This window comes from Chlorocebus sabaeus, chromosome X (genome assembly GCF_047675955.1).
Source record: "Chlorocebus sabaeus isolate Y175 chromosome X, mChlSab1.0.hap1, whole genome shotgun sequence".
NCBI classification, from domain to species: domain Eukaryota; kingdom Metazoa; phylum Chordata; class Mammalia; order Primates; family Cercopithecidae; genus Chlorocebus; species Chlorocebus sabaeus.
This window is the reverse complement of record NC_132933.1, coordinates 43,622,672-43,641,351: the sequence shown is the minus strand read 5'-3', so window position 1 is coordinate 43,641,351 and position 18,680 is coordinate 43,622,672. Positions and strand designations below refer to the sequence as shown.

The 18,680-nt window shown below is 37.7% G+C and overlaps 1 protein-coding gene across 11 annotated transcripts in view; it reads right to left on the bottom strand.

Annotated features, from left to right (window-relative positions):
- The window catches only part of ACSL4 (acyl-CoA synthetase long chain family member 4), a 95,708-nt gene that overhangs the window by 55,419 nt on the left and 21,609 nt on the right, over positions 1-18,680 (bottom strand). For 7 of the 11 annotated variants that reach the window (XM_073013460.1, XM_073013462.1, XM_073013464.1 and 4 more), the window contains exon 2: positions 3,904-3,956. The exons of the other annotated variants lie outside the window; for them this stretch is intronic. The gene's annotated coding sequence lies outside the window, so the exon portion shown is untranslated. The remainder of the gene's footprint in view (positions 1-3,903; positions 3,957-18,680) is intronic. 11 annotated transcript variants of the gene reach the window in all.

Below are 18,680 nucleotides of genomic sequence, written 5' to 3'. Positions count from 1 at the left end.
CTCTAGGAGTCAATGCTGCTGCCTACACACTTCACCTACACTGTGTATAATTATACATCTATTCCTCATTTCAAGTGATCAAGATATACTTGATTTTTTAAAGTGTAGCTTTCTAAAGCTGGGAATTGGTTGTATATAATTTAATCCAATAATTGGTTGTAAATAATTTAATCCAAAGCTTACATCTAAGGAATCTTGAGGATAAATCAGGCTAGAAGTGGCACCTGCTGGCTAAGCATGATGCTATAATCAAACTTTATTAAACATAATGAAAAAGGGACAAAAACTAAGTTCTGGGTGATACGTGTTTAGAGAGCAATACAAATGGTTCAGTGCTGTAGAAGGGCAGCAGATAGCATAATGACAATGTTAATGTTGTCCAACTGATGCTAAAGAGTAACTGCTGCAGGTCCCTGTACACAAAACCTTGCTGCTAAATTAAACTGCCCATTGTACCACAGTGGAGACTTAATTGTATCTACAAAGTCTTCAATTTATTGGGTGCTTTTTCTCTGTTGGGATATATAGATGATTTTAACAGAAGTTAACCAAAAATAATTGGGTTATAGAATTTAACTTTAAAGTTAACTTTATAACAAATGTGTTTTCTTCAAGTGAAGAATATACAAAATATCTATAGGTTATACATCTGTTTCCTGTAATCTTACATATTTATTATAATAAAGTAATACAACTTAGGGCTTTCAACCATGAGTGTAGGTTCCAAAAAAGTCTTTAAGCAGCAGTAGTATTTCCCATAGGAATATCTTCATGTTACAGGGAGAATTTTACAACTATGCCCTTTTCTGCCACATGATCTGCCCTCCCCATCTGCTAGAGGAGGAACCAGTTTAATAGGTTAGTTTGTGAATGTTCTTTCCAATATGTCAGACTGTTAATAAATTATGCAACAATGTAGTCTTAAACCATTTCTTATAAAATGGCCAAATAAATGACTATAATTCAGCTGCCTGACTACCATAATACAAAATTGTATCGTGATTAAAAAAACAAAAAACTCATTCTGCTTTTCAGTATTAAAGGGATCTTAGAAGTGATTCTAATTAAAGAACTCAAAGACAGATTATTCAATAATCTGTTGAATATTGAAATTTTATGGCCATATAGTCAACGCTCACATATTAGCCATAGTAAAGAACAGAAGGACACATATTCTAAAGACAGCAGGTAATTCAAAAATGCATTTTATCCTTATTAGCATTTCATTTTGAGTATGTCTGACATTTCAGAAATTAAAGAATTCCTACGTAAAGAAGTAAGTCACACAAAGTCAAATATAAGAAGCCATGGAAAAGTACCCCTAGAGTTAATGTCTCCGCATTAGGATTGGGAATACATTTCATTCCGTTCTCTCCCTCCACATTCATTTGTTTATCTGGCTTATGTTTCAGTAAGATGAGTGAGACAAGGGTGATAAGGAAGTTAATTATTTCCATTTTGAAACATACTTTGGGAAACTTCAGACAACGGCAATTAATGGGGAGCCTCCAAAGTGTCACAGAGTACTATCTGCAATCTCCTGAACACAACAACTGGCCAGATATGTTCATGCCAATGTTTCTGGTAACTTCTACTCTTCACCCTGGTAGTTTTTTCCCTTCCAAATCTAGATGGGCTGCAGATTGATTGGTATGAATATGTATGCGTGTGTGGGTGTATATCTGTGAGAGAGAAAACAGTACTTTCTGTAGTTAAATTAACTATAGAAGTTTGAATACTACACTCTCCACCGTGGCAGTATAGTCTGTCAACTTCCAAAAGGAAATAGTAACTTTACTGATATTTTAACTTCTTTGTCAGTCATTGGGGAGCATGTAACACCTAAGTAGCTGAATTCGGTGACAGCTAATTCTGATCTGCTGATAAAAATCTTTGGCCATGTTTAAGATTCTTCTAATGCAGGCTAATCAGTGGACTTCAGCACTTAGCTATACAAGAACATGGTCTTTTGAATTTCTTTATACTTGGAAATCAAAAATAGTTATTAGCACATAAGAACTACTATATCTTCAGTTTCAAATTTATAACCTATTAAAATGAAAGCAATTTTCAGAAGACCAGGAATTCTAGAGAGACAGTATCACACATAGGGTTTTAGTCGTGGTTCACAAGCTGCTGAGCTGTAAGACCTGGAACAAATTAACCTGTCAATGTCTGTTTCCTCATCTGTAAAATGCGAAGTTGGGTTCATATTTTAAGATATCACAAAACAGTAAAAAATGTAAAAGAAAGAAGAATCGTAGGTGGAAATGACATAGAGCTACCAAGTTGTTGTTGTTTTGCCGAGCATGAATTTTTTTTAAAGCCCTACCATTTATTATCACCATCATTTCACGAGATAAAGAACATGTTTAATTCCCCTAAATTAGAAAGATATATTCCGTAAGAAGCACTCCTTTAAAGTGAAAATGTTTAGCTTTTAAAAACTCATTATCTTCTGTCCTTATTTTTCTCACTTCACCATAGACCAGTGAAAATGTTTTCACTAACCAGCACTGGTCTAAAAGTCGATAATTAGGGATTATAGGAATAGGTAAATTTCAAAGTCCAAGCCTCAAACACTATGATTTTAATTTTAAGTGCTCTGTTGTATTTCTTTTTCTCCATATTGTAGTCTAGAATAGATGCCTCAACGAAACATCTACTTAAAAATTTATGAAGATCAGAAATACACTTAAATCAGTTTGAGAGAGAGCCTCTATGTATACTTGCCCCAACACATTGAAGTTTATTCTTCAATAAGCTTTGGCGCAAGTATACATTGTGGCTGTCTCTCAAAGAATAAGCTTCAGGTTGGTATGGTGGCTCACGCCTGTAATCCCAGCACTTTGGGAGGCCGAGGTGGACGAATCACAAGGTCAGAAGTTTCAGACCAGCCTGGCCAACATGGTGAAACCCCTGCTCTAGTAAAAATACAAAAATTAGCAAGGCGCCGTGGTGGGCACTTATAATCTCAGCTATTCAAGAGGCTAAGGCAGGAGAATTGCTTGAACCCAGGAGGCAGAGGTTGCAGTAAGCCGAGATCATGCCACTGCACTCCAGTCTGGGTGACAGAGCAAGACTCCATCTTGGGGCAAAAAACAAACAACAACAACAAAAAAAACCAATAAACTTCAATGCATCAGGGCAAGCATAAACTGCTATGGATGTAACTTCATCAACAATAACGAACCACTGAGGACAGGTGCGGTGGCTCATGCCTATAATCCAGCACTTTGGAAGGCGGAGGTGGGATAATCACTTGAGGCCAGGAGTTCAAGACCAGCCTGGGCAGCATGGTGAAACCCCATCTCTGCTAAAAATACAAAAAAAAAGCTGGGCATGGTGGCACGTGTCTCTAACCCCAGCTACTCGGGAGGGGGAGGCGGAGGTTGCAGTGAGCTGAGATGGCGCCACTACACTCAAGCCTGGAAGACAGAGCGAGACTCTGTCTCAACAACGATAATAATAATAATAATAATAATAATGAACCCCTGATTGTGTACTTACTATTAAACTCATTTTAAAGATAAGGCAACTGAGATAATGAGAGACTAAGTAGTTTACCAAAGACACATATTCTATAAGCCTCAGTAGTCAGAACTGGAACTCTAATCTCTGATCCAGTTTTGGGTAGGACTCAAATAGAAAGATGTTGCTTGGATTTTAATTACCACTTGCTCTTTTACAAATGAGTGGCAAATGGTTAAAATTTTAGAAGCTGCACAAGGTAAAATGTTTTCCTATTTTGCTGTATAAAATAGTGCCTTTTTAAACACAATCATAAATATTGGTGGAGTTTTTCCTCTATAAGAGTCAAGATGCCCATTAGTATGGTCACTTACTTTTCTCAAAAAGCTAATAAAATTACACATTTAGAATTTCTAAAGGACAAATACTTACAAATGTCCTCTTTTTCTCTTAAGAAGAACACGAATATCTTCTGTGATTTCAATCTGCAGTAAGAGACAGCATTTATGAGTACAATGACATGAGAAAAGTACCCCTTTAAAAGAAATATTGAGTGCTTATTCACATTATCTGCGCACCTTAGCTCGTAAGCTTTTCCTTTTTACTAAAGGAAAAGCAAGAAATGACTAGAGATGAGTATCTGACTAGAATTAGTGCTATTACAATCTCAGAAAGTAACTGAGCCAGACTCTAAGTAACAGTAGTTGAAACTCTATGGAAGAATGACAAGAAGCAAGAGTCATGTTCTTAACGGTTTTATTTGTATCTCTGAATCCCCTATGGTCAGGACCAAAGCTATGTTCAGACACAGAGACAATGTCTGACCACAGCAAACTAGTCAGTCACACAAGACAGCCATCCCCACATGCAGATGACTGCAGGCATCTATTCTCCCATCGAAACCAAAAACGAGTAAGTTCCTCGAAACAACACAAGGTTCCTTCCCAAATACAAATACGACACTGGTCTAAGTAGAAACCTAAATATATTTCCATCTTCTTTCAGTCTGTAAACACACCATTTTTGTGACATTTTTCAAGATATACACCAAAAGGGCCAGGCAATGGTGGCTCATACCTATAATCCCAGCACCCTGGGAGACCAAGGCAGGCAGATTCCTTGAATCCAAGAGTTCAAAACCAGTCTGGGAAAAATGGCAAAACCCCATCTCTACTAAAAATACAAATAATTAGTCGAACATGGTGGTGCATGCCTGTAGTCCCAACTACTTAGGAGGCTGAAGTGAGAGGATCACCTGAGTCTGGGAGGTCAAGGCTGCAATGAGCCAAGATTGTATCACTGCACTCCAGACTGTGCAACCAGAGTGAGATCCTGTCTTAAAAAAAGAAAAAGAAAAAGAAAAAGAAAAAGAAAAAGGAAGGAAGGAAGGAAGGAAGGAAGGAAGGAAGGAAGGAAGGAAGGAAGGAAGGAAGGAAGGGGGGAAGAAAAGAAAAGGAAAAAGATATATACATCAGAAATGTTTGTCAGTTTAGGGTTGGGATTTGACCTATTTTGGACAATGCAGGAATAAACTAATTACCATCTGAATACTTGGAATAGTAAAATAAGGCCCTTCGGTAATTTGATATTGCTTTCTACAGAGCTGGGGCTCCCTGGGCATGATGCTATACTCTAAATAACTGAGGCTTTATTCCATCCAGCAGTATTCACTACTACTTGCATATGATTATGTAACAAGAATAACCCTTCAAGTTTTTTGTTTTTTTTGTTTTTTTAGTCTAGACGCCCCCATGGAAGTCATACAAACATCCACATAACTGTAATCATCACACTAACTAGCTGGTGTTAATTCAGACAGTTAATTTTCTCCTTGCTACTATTAAAGAGATGAAGGAAAGAATGATTTATACCCAAGCCTATTACTAACAAAGACTAGTTACTAACAGTGAACTACTTTCAACTTTATGTTAATATCCACAATCTACTTTTGTTGAGGGGTTACCAGGGACAGCATCAGTATATGTCTTAACACAAATAGTTAAAACTACTTATAAACAGAAGTCATGCCATTTCATATGTTCTTATTTTTCTTCCAGAAGGCTAACACTGGCTATTAACATGAAGGCGGGGGGCGGGGGGGGGGGCTGGGGCACTTATATTAAAATAAGATCCAAAGAGCTCACAAGGAGAATGTTGGGAAAGAAAAACTTCATACTTCTATATAAAAACATACACATTTCCCCCATAGATAATTCCAATAACTTAAAAATAAATGACAAAAAAAAAAACACCCATCCTTCTAAAAAATCATCTAAAGATCTAAAGGTGGAAGTTGCAGGGGAGAGGGATAAGGGAAAACACAAAACTATCTGCTAGTTTGCTTAATTTGGAAAATAACTCCATAAATAAATATTTGCAAAGGATAGTCAACTCTTGACCCTTGGTACTAGAGAGTGTCAGGGAATTCTCCAAGCTGGATGAGAGCCCCAGCTTAAACCTTCTACTCATCTCCATTCTCGTAGCCCCAAATTGGCTGAGCAGGAGAAGCAACTCTCAGAGGTTCTCTAATGCTAAGGAAGTAATTTTTCTCAATGCCTATCACCTTAAAAGCCATTTCTTTCATCACAAAAAAATGAAAGAAAGTAGCAGCTACCCAGGAAAGAAAAGAGAGGAGAGTGCAGAATCAGTTTTTCTGTTGTGTAGAACTAAATTAGACTAGGTTACAAAATGTGATTTGGTTTCCAACAGATGCTATCACAAGTTTAGTATTGACTTTGCTTGTGGAAGAATGTTTTCAAAATATTGGTTAAGAGACCAACTTATTTGCAGAGAGGGCTAGAGCCAAACACATTAATGATTTGTTTTTAAGTCTGTCCCCAGATATGAGGGTTGTCTGAAATTGAACACTGCCTTGTATTTTTATCAGTTTTTACTTTTTTTATATCACTTTTTGCTGTCCTATTAGCTGCATGGACTTCGTTTTGCTCACTGGCATTTGGTGAGTTGGGCTTTCTCAGTGCTGCCTTCTTTTCTAATGGTAAGATAATAAACTCTTGATGCTGTATTATCTCTTTTTTTCTTTTTTTAATGCCACCATGTTACTGTTAGGTTGAAATAATGCGGGTTTTTGTAACATAAGAAAGTTAGAAAGTCTTAGCCTAGCAAATTGTTAACAGACTGAAGCATATATTGTTTATTTCAACCTGAGAAAGCCCAACTCACCAAATGCCAGTGAGCAAAACGAAGTGTTTCAAGCACGAAAAATCATCGTCCTGTACTTAATGTCTCGAAAATCGATCTTAACAAGTTTAAAATAGAATGTTTCAGAAAACAGTGGAAAAATATTAAGAAAGCTTTTGGCCAGGGGTGGTGGCTGATGCCTGTTATCTCAGTACTTTGGGAGGCTGAGGTGGGCAGATGACCTGAGGTCAGGAGTTTGAGACCAGCGTGGCCAACATGGCGAAACCCTGTCTCTACTAAAAATACAAAAATATGCTGGGTGTGGTGGTGCATGCCTATAACCCAGCTACTGGGAAGGCTGCGGCAGGAGAATCGCTTGAACCTGGGAGTCAAGATCACACCACTGCACTCCAGCCTGGGTGACAGAGTGACTCGGTCTCCAAAACAAAAAGAAAAAAAGAAAAATATTAAGAAATATAAAAATATTAGCACTTAATGTTCAAATCTAAAAGTAAATTCTGGCCAAGTCCTTTTCAAAACAATTCCCTACGCAATGGTCCTTGATAAGTCTTATTTTAGATAAGTATACATAAATCACATATTGGTAAATAGTAGATTAAAACTGCCATACTAAAATACATTTCAATGTTTAGAAACGTTGTTATCAAGAAATAATACAGGTCAAAAACAGTATGTATGACTCCATTCTACATATATACATATATTTGAGTGTTACATATTCATAGAAAAATTAGCAAAATGTATTTCAAATACTAACAGTTATTGCTGGGTGGTAGGATTAGAGGTGAATTGTTTTAATATTTGCATATATTTTGGGTTTTTTCTGCTGATTTAGTGTCTTCCAAAATTTTCAAAAATAAAAATTGTATACTTAAAATGTATTTTAAAAACCATAAAGGAACAAGAAAATGACTCATTAAAAACAGTACTAAAAAACTGTAGTAAGCCAAACTACGGAAGGTGTTGCTCACAGGCTAAGCTGTGGGAGAAACTTTCCTTTTCCCCTTAAGAATATATGTGAGCCAGGACGGGCGCGGTGGCTCAAGCCTGTAATCCCAGCACTTTGGGAGGCCGAGACGGGCAGATCACGAGGTCAGGAGATCGAGACCATCCTGGCTAACACGGTGAAACCCCGTCTCTACTAAACATACAAAAAACTAGCCGGGCGAAGTGGCGGGTGCCTGTAGTCCCAGCTACTCGGGAGGCTGAGGCAGGAGAATGGCGTGAACCTGAGAGGAGGAGCTTGCAGTGAGTTGAGATCCGGCCACTGCACTCCAGCCTGGGTGACACAGCAAGACTCCGTCTCAAAAAAAAAAAAAAAGAATATATGTGAGCCAGGCGCAGTGGCTCACGCCTGTAATCCCAGCACTTTGGGAGGCTGAGGCAGGCAGATCACAAGGTCAGGAGTTCGAGACCAGCCTGACCAACATGGTGAAACCCCGCCTCTCCTAAAAATACAAAAATTAGCCCGGCGTGGTGGTGGATGCCTATAATCCTAGCTACTCAGGAGGCTGAGGCAGGAGAACTACTTGAACCCGGGAGGCGGAGGTTGCAGTGAGCTGAGATCACACCACTGCACTCTAGCCTGGCTGACAGAGTGAGACTCCGTCTCAAAATAAATAAATAAACAAACAAACAATAAAATAAAAATATTCAAACATTACAAAATATATCAAATGAAGTGAAAGTGTCCTTTTTTATCCAACCACCTAGAAATAACAGCTTTTATGTTTGGTGGGTAACTTTGAAGCCCTTTTTCTAAGCATATTCTAATATACACATATTTTTTTTTTTTTTTTTTTTTGAGATGCTGGAGTCTCACTCTGTCACCCAGACTGGAGTGCAGTGGCATGATCTCGGCTCACTGCAACTTCCACTTCCCAGGTCCAAGAGATTCTCCTGCATCAGCCTTCTGAGTAGCTGGGACTACAGGCGTACACCACAGTGCCCAGCTAATTTTGTATTTTGAGTAGAGACAGGGTTTCACCATATTGGACAGGCTGGTCTTGAACTCCTGACCTCAAGTGAACCACCCACCTCGGCCTCCCAAAACGCTGGGATTACAGGCATGAGCCACCTCGCCTGGCCAACACATAAAATTTTTAAACAAAAATTGAATCATACCATCTATACATGTCTGCAACTTGCTTTAAAAAAAAAAAAAAAAAACACTGGGACGGGTGCAGTGGCTCACACCTGTAATCCCAGCACTTTCGGAGGCCGAGGTGGGTGGATCACATGAGATCAGGAGTTTGAGACCAGCCTGGCCAACATGGTGAAACCCCATCTCTACTAAAAATACAAAAACAAAATTAGTCGAGCATGGTGGTGGGTGCCTGTAATCCCAGCTACTCGGGAGGCTGACGCAGGAGAATCACTCAAGCCCAGGAGGCGGAGGTTGCAACAGCAAACCTCTGTCTCAAAAAGAAAAATAAAACAAAAAACTGACTCTTACATGTCTTTCCATGGCAGAATACACAGATCTACTTTTTAACCATTCCATGGCATTCCACTGATTACATGACCACATCACAATTAAGTCAACCCATATTCTCTGTTGGTAGACATTTGGGGTTTTTCTAATTTCTGATCACTCGAAAGATCACAATGAACATCCCTATCAATATACTTATGCTAGTGATTCTAGAAAGTTTATATCTAGCAGAATTGCTGATTCAAAAGGGTATGATTTTATATTTAGTCTATTAAAAATTGCCCTCCAGGCCTAGAAGCAGTGATACCCCAATAGCAATGAGTATATCTAGTACACAGATCTTGGGTTCCAAATACAATTCTCTAAGAAAAGGAACCGGAGCTCTTTGGAGCAGTTCATTCCAGGTCTGAGGCAGGAAATAGTCAAGATGAAGTTAGTGTCATCTGGTGCCAAGGAATAAAGGAGGGCTGAATTTTTTTAAATGGGGACATGTGAAAAGGACACAGGGGTCAACCCAAAAAGAACTCCCAATGGCCAAAGCTGGTATTAACACAACCTGGGCAACAAATAACAGTAATACTAGATTATATCCCACAGAATAAAATAATATCCATGAGTCCATACTAATATAAATGAACAACTGAATAAGTAAATGAGGGAGAAGAGACTAATCATCCTTACAGAAAAATTCTAATAAATGTAGAAGGAATAAAGGAAATAGAAAATCTCCATTAGAGCACCACAGGAATAATTACTACAGGCAAAATCCATCCGTGAATGCTAATGCTGGTGAGCAAAAGCTGAAACTGGACATTACATGGTCTCAAAGTATCTCCCCCAAATATGTATTAATAAAAAGTGTATTGATATTACTTCATTGCAAAAGGGAAAATAATAACATTACGGTAGAAAAACAGTTGATACCATCTTAACTAGGTGATCAGAGTTACCATCACCAGTAATAAGGTGCATCTATATCATGTAAGCCCTAGCTTGATTCACTGAGAAGAACACAGCATCACTTTTGTGGTATTCTTGCCCGAATTGCATAATCTCAATCAAATCATGAAAAAACATTAGATTAACCCAGATTAGGAACATTTTTAGTTTTTATAATTATACTATAATTGTGTAACATGTTAACATTAGGGGAAATTGGGTAAAGGTCCCATGGAAATGGTGTATAATTTTTGCAACTCTATTGTAAGTCTAAAATTTTTTTTATGAAAATGTAAAAATGCCTTCTAAAAAAGAGTATACTATTTCATATTCCCACCAGCAGTATATTAACATGCCCATTTCCCCATACCTCCTCCAATACTAGATTGAACTGTTTGACAGATACCAAAAACATTGTCTTAATTTTTTGCTTTTCACTATTAGCCAATGAACATATGAAAATATTTCACTGGCTGGATACGGTGGCTCATGCCGTAATCCCAGCACTTTGGAAGGCCGAGGCGGGCAGAACACTTGAGGTCAGGAGTTTGAGACCAGCCTGGCCAACATGGTGAAACCCTGTCTCTACCAAAAATACAAACATTAGCCAGGTGTGGTGGCAGGCACCTGTAATCCCAACTATTCAGGAGGCTGAGGCAAGAGAATTGGTTGAATCCGGGAGGTGGAGGTAGCAGGGAGCCGAGATCGCACCACTGCAGAGCGAGACTCCATCTCAAAAAAAAAAAAAAAAAAAATTCACTATGTCTGAATTTCTTATATAAATTACTTGCTCAAGTTCTTTGCCCATATTCAACTTGGTTTTTCATTTTTTTCTTATGATTCATAAGAGCCCTTTGTATATTAAGGAAATAAGCCCTTTGAGATATTGCAAATATTTTCTCCATTATAGCTTTTCTCTGTTTTGAGTGCTTGTTTTGGATAAATATTGTGGGGTTTTTTGTTGTTGTTGTCTGTTTTTTAGTTTTTAGTAGTAAAATGTATTTCCTTTATGGCTTCTGGGTCATTTTCCCACTTCAAGACTATAAAATTATTCCCTCGCATTTCTTAGAAGTATGATTACTAGGTCGAAGATCTTATAAACTATGCCATATTCACATTCTCTGATGCCTTCTTGCTTGAGACACCAAATTACATATCCATGACAACAGTCATATTTCTTTGCATAGATAAATATGCAGTATTCTGATAGTTTTCACTTTATCCATTTTGAAGCAGTTTATTTATTTTTATTTTTCTTATCTAAGTAAGGTAAAAATTAAAGCAAATAAGCAATGCTTATTTATCCTAGACCCATTCTCTTCATCTAAACTCAAAGACAGAGTCTAGTTTGAATGCCAAGAGAAATATTCCAATCTTAGCTAATAATTCTATTATCATTCACTTTGTTACATAAATTATCCCCTGTCATTAGTAAGGAGATATATAAATACTGATGTAGATCTATCAAGTGCCTAATGAACTGCAAGCACACAAATTTCACTCCTGACATACCAAGTTGTAGACTCTTAGAACCAAAATAGGCTTTAAAGTGAAGATAATGAGGCTGTCTCTAAAAAAGAAACTCTTCTCTTGGGCAAACCTGGAGGACACTATGCTAAGTGAAATAAGCTAGACACAGAAGGACAAATACTACATTATACCATTTATAGGAGGAAACTAAAATAGTCAAACTCAAAGCAGCAGAGAGCAGAATGGTGGTGACCAGGAGCTGGGTAGAGGGAGAAACAGGATGGTATTAGTCAAATGACACAAAGTTTCATAAGAAAGATGAAAAAATCCCAGAGATCTACTGTACAGCATAGTGCCTATACTTAACAATATTGCATTGTGTATTTTAAAATTTGCTAATAGGGTAAATCTTATGTTAAGTGTTTTTATCACACATACACACAAATAACAATACAAAAGAGGGCAGAAGGAAACTTTTGGAGGTGATGGATGGGTTTATGGCATAGATTGTGGTGATTATTCTCTCCAAGTTGTTTACATTCCATTTTTACAGCTTTTTGTATGTCAATCATACCACAACAAAATGGTTTTAAAAAATGAGGGATGGGTGGTTAATTATTGTCCATTTTTGGTGCCAATAGTTTTCAAAGGCAACTTTTTAATTATACAGGTGTAATCATTCTTCAGGGAAAAATGAATACAAATTAGAGTGTGCACACAGAGGTTTCCAAATGAATCCATCCATCTCTCTTTAGGAAGTCTCTGCAGTATACATTTCTTAGGACAGTTTTGCTTAAGAAGTTTAGCTTGTTCTGCTACCAGTGACAAAGAGCAGGGTAAAAGACACAGGGAACCAGTGAGATGCCTACTAAAATAAGAAATGGAAGATGCTCAAAGACAAACATTGCCTGGTTTGACATTTTGTCTGTGTGGTTTATTCTGCCTATTTGCTTCCTTTACCTGAGGCTTAATTGAAATCTCCAGTTTCTGAGCCATACTTTTTTATCTCAGCTTTGAAATTCAGTTTAAATATGTACCTTTTGGGAAAGTGTTGTTATTTATTTATTTTTTTTAATGACAACCCCACCCATCCCTCATATTTAATGACAAATAGAAAGTTTTTTAAACGCCAGAAAATTCCTTTTTTTTTTTTTTTTCCTGAGAAGTGGAGTTTCACTCTTGTTGCCCAGGCTGGAGTGCAACAGCACGATCTTGGCTCACCACAACCTCCACCTCCCGGATTCAAGCGATTCTCCTGCCTCAGCCTCCCGATTAGCCAGGATTACAGGCATGCGACACCAGCCTGGCTAATTTTGTACTTTTTGTAGAGACGGGGTTTCTCCATGTTGGTCAGGCTGGTCTCGAACTCCCAACCTCAGGTGATCCGCCCGCCTCAGCCTCCCAAAGTGTTAGAATTATAGGCGTGAGCCACCGTGCCAGGCCCCATTTACTTTTTAGCAATAATATTTAAATCTTGACTTTTGAATAGGGGTATATACTAGCTTAAAATAACTTACTATAACACAAATAAATTATGGAGTGAAGTACAAGGTTGACGTTAAAATTTATTAATCTACTCTTTACCTTCCTCACAGAGTGTTGTAAGAATTTTAAAAACTGAACATAACGATAACTGTAAATAATTTTAAAAAGAAAGAAACAGTTCCCCCTACTCCATGACTAAGAAGCTAAAATAGGGTCTGCTTTCTGGAACATTAAGAAAGCACCCTATGTACTTCCCTCTATACTAAAATTAGGAAATTCTTTCTAATCAGTTATAATTACAGCTTTACTCTTAAGATCATCTTGAGACTAGATAAAAGATGAATGTGAGAATATGAAAAAACAGCAAGAAAGTACACCATTCCTATTCTTTCAGTTACCTAGAATTAAATTAGCAGTGGTATCAACAGTGAAAGCACATTCTCTTTATGAGCTCTCAATATATCAATTGCATTTAAGTTAGAATTTTTCAAAGTCATAAAAATCAACAGATCATGCTTTTTTAGGTCCACACCTAAGAAACAGCTTGATTATTATGAAACAACTACTGGGGAAAAAACTTTCAATATATGAAAATTGCTGTCACACTGGTAATTCTTGACTCAGAATCAAGAATCTTATGATACTGATTTTTAAATATTTTGGACAAACAGATTACATAACAGCAAACACTGACCTTACCACAACTCTCCCTCCCTTCCAAGTTTAGTCAACAAGTGTGTTGATACATGGATGAATCTGAATTTACAAGGCATTCATTAAAATACTAGAGACCTGAACAATACTTGAAGAAATTGTTTGTTACCTTAAGTGATCTTAACCAGAAAGCACTCCTGTGTAACAATCAAGACTTCCCACAAAATTTGTACAATTTTTGCCAGAAGGTATGTTTTGTTTTTGTTTAAAATGACAAAAACATAAGTCTTACACACAGAGAAATGCCTAACATTATGAGCAGAAAGTACATATGGAATTATAATTTTAGGAGAAAAAAATTAGCACTTTCCTCTACATTAGAGGCTGATAAAGTATTTCAGAAAGGAAAAATATATTTTTAGAAACATAGACTCTTAGAGTTAAAACATGGTCCGTTTAGACAATTCTCAAAGTACCAGCTGGGGTTACCAGTTCCTTGCAGGACTACTACTTATAATATTGCATCCTTACTTTCATTTCTGCCATGAATAACGTTTATTTACTAAAACAGATAGCAATGCGCTGGGGGTCCATAAAAACTAGTGCCAATTAAGAATAAAGAAATTACTCAGTGCTGCCAAAAGTATACAAAAAGGCACTTTATATACTGTTGACAGAAGTAGAAATTAGTACATGCTAAATAGAAAACAACTTGGCAATATTTGACAACAGGCCTTCAGTTATACTTCCTGCACTTGTAATTTCACTTTCTATTTCTGGGAATATCCTAAAGCTGCAGTTCCCAAACTTCTGGGCACCAGGGACCAATGGTGGAGCTCAGGCAGAAATGCTCACTTGTCGCTCACCTCCTGCTATGCAGCACAGCTCCTAAGAGGCCACGGACCAGTACAGGTCCATGGTCTGGGAGTTGGGGACCCCTATCCTAAAGGAAATCATTAGAGATTCACACAAAAAATAGAGGACAGTCATCATGGTGGTACAGATAACAGAAAAAAAAATAGGAACAACTTCAAATGCCCAATAGGAGATTGGTAAAATAATGTATCCATGTGATCAAATACTATACGGCCATCAAATGCAGTATTGCCAGAGTATTTAAGAGTATGAGAAAATGTTTAAGATATATGAAGTAAAATTGGTTTAAGATGAAACTTCATACTCAAGATCAACTTCCTGAAATTTATGTAGGCTATAAACCAAAATGTTAATCTCTAGGTTGTAGAATTACAGGTGATTTTTTTTTTTAATTGAGACAAGGTCTTGCTCTGTTACCCACGCTGGAAAGCAGTGGTGCAATCTCGGCTCACTGCAGCCTCGACCTCTTGGGCTCAAGCCATCCTTCCACCTCAGCCTCCTGAGTAGCTGGGACGACAGGCATGCGCCACCACATGCTAATTTTTTGTATTTTTGGTAGAGACAGGATTTTACCATATTGCCCAGGCTGGTCTCCAAATCCTGGGCTCAAGCGATCCATCTGCCTCAGCCTCCCAAAGTGATGGGATTATAGGCATGAGCCACTGTGCCCACCTAGAGGTTATTTTTGGTTTTATCCTTATAATTTCCCTACATTTTCTAAAACTTCTACAGTGAATGTCACTTTTATCATTTAATAATAAAGTAGAAAATATAGCACCAGCCTTTCAATTAATTCTAACGTGTGTCTCTGTATTGATAGTAACAATGAATATGCTCCAAAAGGTGTTTAGCCCTACTCAAGTGGCAAAGTAATACTGTAAAAGGAGCTAAATGTTGGATTTACCTGTACTAAGGAAAGCAGGTTAGACTCTTCTGTTTTTAAATTAGGCTCAAAGCAAAATAAACTCTTCTTTTGCTCATGTAATATAATCTATAAGCTAAATAAAATGAGGGTTTTCTTCCTTACTATAACTACCATGGTTAACTGTTTTCTGAAGCTAAGCATCCTTGTGGTCCCCTATGTCAAAACGTGACTAACAAAAATTGACTAGTACAAGCTGAGTCTCCCTAATCTAAAAATCCAAAATCTGAAATGGTCCAAAATCTGAAACTTTGTGAGCACCAACATGACACAAGGACATTCTCATTGGACTACTTCAGACTTTTGTATTAGGGATGCTCAACCAGTCAGTATATAATGCAAATACTCCAAAACCTGAAAAATTCCAAAATCCAAACACTTCTGGCCCCAGGCATTTTGGATAAGGGATACTCAACCTGTAATAGCAAGTGAACAGACAGTATCAAAAAGCCAGACAATCATGATGGGTTCTGCACAGATGAAAGTATAATTTCTTTAAAGGTAAGAGTTCTACTTACTTATCCTATTAAAACAAAACAAATGGGAACTCAAATGCCAGATTATATCTGCACGAGATTGAATAGGTACCATGCCATATTTGCAACCTTCTGCCCCATAGTGAAAATGTTTTTCAACTGACCAGAATTAGTCCCCTACAGGAAATGAAACCTGCCCCAGGAGAAGGTAACTTAAACAAAAGGAACCAAATGAGTATCATTCCTTTGATGTCTGTGATTAGTAGACCCAGAGGGCTATTTTCCACACAGGTGATCAGAGGGCCTGTGAAACGAGGGTATTTCAGAAGTGAGCTTTCCATCAGTACTCTCTTCTTTACAACCTGGTTCTGGGGCCAAATACTCAAACTTCAGAGGATATCATCTTACCTGTCTAGCTTCAGACATTCCAATCAACGGTGCTATCACATTACAAATGTGTACTAACTGATTTCAAAAAGTAGGAGGCAGAAAAGGCTGAATCATTTCTTTCTCTCAAAGTTTTTATTTCAAAATGTTTCAAGCAGTGGTAAAGTATCATTAGGTAATTTCACTTCCTGTAAGGCCCACACATCTACAAATGTGTCCTGTAATAACCCCAGCACGGTCTGGCAGCATGGAGTTCACAATGCTAGAAAGTATAAAAAGAATACAGATGCTATGCATACAATTCAAGTATAATAATACAATAGAATATTTACACAAAAATTAACATTTTTACTCCAAAGGGAAATCTCTCTGTCATTGATGGTTCACTAAACTGGGTTGAGCCAGTACTTCTGAAGCTAGAGTCACAAACTTGATCCCCAGATAAACTGGTTAAAATGAAGGCAAGGCCGGGTGTGGTGGCTCACGCCTGTAATCCCAGCACTTTGGGAGGCCGCAGCAGGCGGATCACCTGAGGTCGGGAGTTCGAGACCAGCCTGACCAACACAGAGAAAACCCATTTCTACTAAAAACACAAAATTAGCTGGGCCTGGTGGTGCATGCCTGTAATCCCCTCTACTCGGGAGGCTGAGGCAGGAGAATCGCTTGAACCCGGGAGGCAGAGGTTGCAGTGAGCCAAGATCAGGCCATTGCACTCCAGCCTGGGCAACAAGAGTAAAACTGTCTCAAAAAATAAAATAAAATATAAAATAAAATAAAATAAAGGTGAACACATTTCCCAGCTTTCCAAGGACTGTCCTGTGGTTGTCCCAGCATAATTATCAAATCCCTCTTTCTTTTGCAAAAATATCCTAATGATGACCCTAGTTGTATCCTAACTTTCATCCCACAGAGAACAAGGCAGTATAGGTATGGTATGGGTATATTAGCAGAAGCCAACCTTCACTCCTGGAAGAACACTTCCAAGTAAAAACTCCTGTTTGAATCCACAGTCATATACGATGGGCAAGTAAATGAAAGCACCAGCTGCACACCATTAATCACATACACACAAGACTCTTTATTCCAAGTGTTTCAATGATATCAAATTACTACAATCTTAGTTTATGTACAACATTTATAATCTAATTTCTAAAATCTAGATTAACACCTTAACTGATGACTTCAAACTGAAGTCAATTTCTCATCTCACAAAAAACACACTTGTATCTTAAACACATATAGGATAAATCAGATGCATTGTAAGAAAATATCTCCGTGTATAGGTATTTAATTTGTGACTTTAAAAAAATTATAGTCCTATTTAATAAGTTATGTTCACCCTTTAACTAACTTTATTTTTTAATTTTTTATTTCTTTTTTTAGAGATGGGGTCTTGCTTTGTTACCCAGGCTGGAGTACAGTGGTACAATCACAGCTTACTGCTGCCTTGAACTTCTGGGCTCAGGGGATCCTCCTGCCTTAGCCTCCTATAACTAGGACTTAGGAACTCACCACTGCATCCGGCTAATTTACTTTTTTTATTTTTGTAGAGTAAGCATCTCACTATCTTAACCAGGCTGGTATTAAACTTCTGGGCTCAAGTGATCCTCCGGCCTTGGTTTCCCAAAGGGTTGGGATTACAGGCATGAGCCACTGCACTCAGCCTAACTAACTTTAAAAATCAGAGAAAAGGATATTGCCAAGTTAACTTTAATAATCAAACAAAAACCCTAGCCTTGCAGGAAATACATATTTCACACTAATTTTATTTTTGTAATAAAATATGTAACCAGTTATAATTTCCCATCTATGATTTTCTGGAAAATACGTGTCAATAGCCTCAGAGTTGCATATCAAATGAAGCAGTTCATTCCCAATCAAGAATAAAAGACTCAAGCAAACCTGTATTTCTAAACTAATCCAGATCCTATAAGCTCCAGCTCTTTTTATGATATGTAGTACCAGACAGACCATTCCATTTACTAAGGAAGACTATGCCCCAGCTGAGAGGCAATCCAGTATGGTAGTTAGGAGCCAATATACTACAGCCAGATGACCTGGGTTCAAATCCTGGCTGTGCCACTTTACTAGAGACAGACGACCTAGGGCAAAATATTTAACATCTTTTCCTCATTTGCCACAACCATAAAAATGGAGGGGATAATATTATTACTTACAGGTACTGTCATGAGGCTTAAATGGGTTGATCTTACAGCGCTAGCCATTATGAACTTGAACTTCTTTTAATTTCTCAAAAGCATCAAGCTTAATCTCTCATCTCTGCTTCTAGCACATGCTTTTCCCTCTGCCAGTAACATTCTCTTCTGCCTTTTCTTGCTTCCCTTTAGGTCTGCATTTAAATGAAATATGTAGACAGCCTTCCTTGACCTCCTGTTATATGAGG